Raw genomic sequence first — 5,022 nt, 5'->3', positions numbered from 1 at the left:
TCTATGTATAAATGTGCATGTGTCAATAGCCATCTTTGAAAAGGAAAGGTCTCAGAATTATGAAATGTTCCCATTTCCAGGAAGACATGTTCAGTGATGCCAGGACAAGGTTGCCCTTTGGGTAACACAGCATTTGATTTATGCACAGAAACATGGCCAGAGAGAAGGAAGGTGAATGATTAATGTAAATGACCTTGTGTATTGCAGGAACGGCGGTTTGCAGGTGTTGACTATTAACTCTCTCACACACACACACCACCCTTTCTCTGTTTGTTTGGTTTGGTTGTTTTTTTTTTCATTTGTTTCTTCCTACATGAGTTTTTTTCACATATAAAGAAGGTCTGGAAGGCATTTACTTTTCAGAAAACATTTTTTGTTTTTCCTTTATAACCTCTTGCTTTGTTCTTGACATTTTGGTACATTTTTTTCTTTCCAGAGTTTGATGTATTCTTTTTGTGGTACTCTTGGCTGCTGCTGGTAATTAGATGCATTTGAGCCCCCTCTAAAGGGTTGTGGCTCTGGAGATGCAAGATGCAAGTTCAGCACAAAGCCAGTTACTTTGCTTTTTTTTTTTTCTTTTTTTTTTTTTTTTATAATTACTCTCCCAAAAGTGGCAACCAGAGTTGTCACATGAGGTTGAATGGGTGGAGTGATATTACTCCTGGGGAGTTTGGGTGGGATTGCAGTTCACTGTGACCTTATTAGATTCAGCTATCACCATCTGCTCAGAGCCTCTTTTATCTCTAGTCATTTGTGGTGAGCCATTAAACATTTCATGTTAAGGAAACACAGTCTTGATTCAGGTAAAAATAGTCACCAAATTGTATACAGATGTTTTGGTAGTTCTTCTAACCAAGAAGACATACAGTCATTCCTTGTCCTCTACAGGTCACATACACACCCCCAAGGAAGGGGGGATTTAGGATGGGGCTGAGAAGGTTTTGGTGTTTTCAGAGGTCAGTTGCTGTCAGTTGCAGGGTAGAAATTAATTCTACATCTTTTTGGTACGATTTTTGACATCCCACCATGGCTTTCCATTCACCTTGTGGGTAAGTGCTTTTTTGCTAACCTGTACTTCCTTATACTGCTTAATTGAAGAGTTATTTATTTACAGTAGCAAAGAATTAAGAATTGCTATGGCAAACTTCACCCCTCTTTTCTAAGGAATTATTTTAGCATGATTCCAATGGATTATTCAATCTCACTAATTTATTTTTATAAGTGTTAAAAGATGCAAAACAATTATTGCAATATAATGATATGAATGAAAATGTAAATTTAACCTGAAGCATTTATCAATAAATCGATGTATTTTTTTAAACTTTTATACCTACAGAATGTGCATACTTTTTAAACTATAAATTTAAATTCTAAATAAAATTTGAATTAAGAACAAAATCTGTCTGTGCCTAGCTGGTCATTTTTTTAAACCTGTCTAAGCTGATGTCATCCATTTGCACTGGCTGCACACATGAATTAATTATATAACAATATTTAGCTTTCAGATGTTTTGTTCTGTTGTCATTTCTGGATTGACCCAATGTTTGAGTTAGATAATTAAAAACAAACCACTGCTCTATTAACACTCTTTGAAAGATGTTTGCATTTAAATTTATTTATTAATCTTTCACTGCCTGTAATAATCTAGATGATGTAAGTGGTCACCTCTTGAATGCACGTAAGGTTTTCCTCCAGGAGGGCTCTGTAACTTGGGGCAGCAGTGCACTGCTCTGTCAACTTTAATATTTTAATATCACGACAGTGGAAATTAGTAACGCCATAAATTGTACTCATGTTACAATGCATTAATATATTCTATTACTCAAACATTTCCTGGTGATTTAGTTATAACAATTTGTAAAACACATTTTGTATTTTAGAAATCCTTTAATGAGACATTTCTCAAGTGGCATTTTTGTTATGTTATCCCTTATATATATTCTTATAGAGACTCTTGTATTTCATTTAGTTAGTTACATAATCTGGTCAAGCTGCATTCTTTCTGTGATTGTTACAGATTCTTAAGGAACAGGATTACTGTGGGAATTACCTTAATCTAGGAACACTAAATTGGGAGATTAAAACAACCTGCTTCTACCAAAGCAGTAATGAAGTTTTTACACAAAAGGGCAGCCTCTGGCTGTGTGTGGATGCAGGGCAGAGCTTTTCCAAACCCTCTGGCCACAGCCAGGAGCCTCCTTTGCTCTGCTGACCTGTGCTGCTGTCTGCTGGGTGAGACTCCTTTGGCACCAGGAGCAGCTCCTGTGCACCAGGGACTGGAAGAGGTTAACAGCAGAGGGCAGAGCCTGCAGAGGAGTTCAGAAAGCAAATTGTCCTTGGAGTCCCTGGACTTCCTTCAGGTGTGACCTCTGCTTCCAGGTAAAGAAAATGGGTCTGGGTGCAATTACAGAGGCAGCTCCAAGGCTTGCACCAAAATCACATCCAAATGGTTTTACCCAAGCACTGATGGCCACGTGCGGGGCTGGGTCACAACCAGGAACTGTAGTTTGTAGTCCCCAAGGAAAAGCAGAAATGCAAAGGTAGGTCTGTGCTTTCTTTGCTGCCAAATGTTAGGGATATGATACTCTTAGGTGGATTTAGGAGTGGACTAGGGCCATTTGTAGAGTTTTAATCCTTTCCTGTTTGTTTAAAATAGGATTTTCCGCATTCCAAACACTGCTGGTGCTATGTGGCTGATCCACCTTTTTGCTTCTCCCCCTTTTAGCTTCCCAAAGTGCTCATTACAGGAGCATGCAAGAGGTGGGTGGGGATGGTGTGGAGTGTGGGATAGTGGAGTGCCATGACCTCAGGCTGGCTTAAGCCACTGGGGACCTACATGCTCAGAAACTTCAGGTTTTTACATCTGTCTTTCCCAAATGTGTAACCTGTATATATGTTTGTTAATGCACCAGACAAGAAATGGATCTGCAACTATTCAGGCATGTTCTAAAAATAGAGGGCAACATCCCCAACAGATATGCAGGGATTTTACAGAATAAATCTACAAATCTGATAAACCAGAGACACACGTGGTATTTCCACTGTCAGATCTTAACCCCTTCCCCTTTGTCCCCATCCCAAGGAATAGAATTCTGACAGTAAGTGTATTTTGATATAGGAAGTTGTTGTCTCACATTCTACATCTTAAAGATGATTATTTGGGGTGTGGGGGGGAATGATGTTGCACTGTCATGTAACTATGATACATTTGTTTTAAAATGTCATCCTACATAATGAATTTTCTATTTTCATTCTGCTTGTCCCTTAGAATCAAGCAGGAAAACCTGTAAAGTGATTTAACTTCTTCAGGGCAAAACTGGAACAACCTGAGATGATGGAAAGCCAACCCTACAGGTATTTTAACATCTAGAATTGTATTAGACAGATTAAAGGATCCTGATGGGATGTATAATCTCATGTCTTCTGTGTTACTTGGGAACAGAGATGAGGAGGAAAATGGCTCTCAGGAGGATTATTCCCTTTCCACTGGGGCATTCCTGCAGCTCCCCAAACTACTTTGCTCTAGGGAGGGAGGGGAGCTGATAAGCAGAATCCTGATCCGCTGCCTCTTTGGCCTTGCTCTTAGGAAAACCCATCTGCAATCCCTCTGTCTTTTGGGATATTTTCTTAAAACTCTTAAGAGTGCCTCTGTGGTGGGGAACAAGGCTCCCATTGAGGCTGCTGCCTCTCTGGGGAGTAGTAACAGAGCTGCAGTGGAGGATGTTGGCCTGGCTTTCCAGATAAGCCATGGCCATCTGATTGACTGATTTATATGTAGTTTGCAGCCCTGTTAATCAAAAGAAATCTGTGGAAGATGCTCTGAGGTGGTGTACTAATGAAGTCCAAGCCTGATAATAGGTGAGCTTTTTAATTAGTCAATTGTATGATGTTTACATATCTGTGTAGAGCAGGCTGTTAGTTAAATATTGATTTAGCAGAGGAGCAGTGTTCTCTTCCTGTTTGCACTGACTGCAAACACTGCTGCAGGTGCTAAGGACACACTTGTTGAATTTTCCTTGGTTTTAATTTAGAACTAGTTCAACATGAAGGACAAGGAATATTGCTATAATATATAAACTTTGAAGTAACAAACAAGAGAACATTTTTCAAACCAAGTCCTATTTAGTGGCTCCAAACCTCTCTTAAATCTGACCAAAGTTCAATCAAAGTGCTAAAAGTACATGATAGAGAGATCCTGGCTGTAGAAAATTGAAGGGCCATGTCTTTAACACTGCCTAACCCCAATTTGCAGTGTTTATTTTGGGATGCAGGATCCTCACACTGATCCTGTTTTCTCTTTGGCTGTGCCTTACTCTGATGAAGCAGAGCACTGGGGCTGGCTATTACTTGTCAGCTGAAGATCCTTTCTGCAAATCCCCTGTGTGTCAGTTGTCTTTTGTGCTTTAGTGTCTACTGTGACCACATGGACATTTGTTTGACAGGAGTCTGTGACCCTCAAACAGTTTGGTGAGTCATGGAAAGAGTGAACTCACCCGTATAGGGTTTAATCTGTCCTCCTCTGATAGATTTAATTTCTGCCTGACAGCCTCTGCTCAGTTACATGGTGTCTGACCTGGCTATTGAAACCCAGTAGCAGCAGAACCACTTACCAAAGAGTCCTCTCTGGATGGCGAGTGGGTATTAATATTCATGAGCTGTTACTTATTTACACTGGTAAATATTAAAACTTCTGTATAATGCCATCTGATCTCTCTGAGGGATAATTGTCTTTTGCCAGAAATGCACAGCTACGGTCAGCTTACTAAAAGCTGTTTGTTCTAAATAATACTGATTTATTTGAGAGAACAATATATTTTAATGGACTTGGTTTTCTGTTTGTAAGCACTTGCCAGGATTAAGTAATAATAAGTTTGTAAACTGATGAGAGCAAGTAAAAGTGGTTCAGAGTCCTGATAGAGCTTTGAAAACTATTATTTAAAGAGATTTATTATTTTCCTGTATTACGTAAAAACAGCAGGGAAACTAGGTCCAAATCAATTGTTCTTTAACCACACTGTGAGC

This window comes from Lonchura striata, chromosome 9 (genome assembly GCF_046129695.1).
Source record: "Lonchura striata isolate bLonStr1 chromosome 9, bLonStr1.mat, whole genome shotgun sequence".
NCBI lineage: Eukaryota > Metazoa > Chordata > Aves > Passeriformes > Estrildidae > Lonchura > Lonchura striata.
This window is presented reverse-complemented; position numbering follows the sequence as displayed.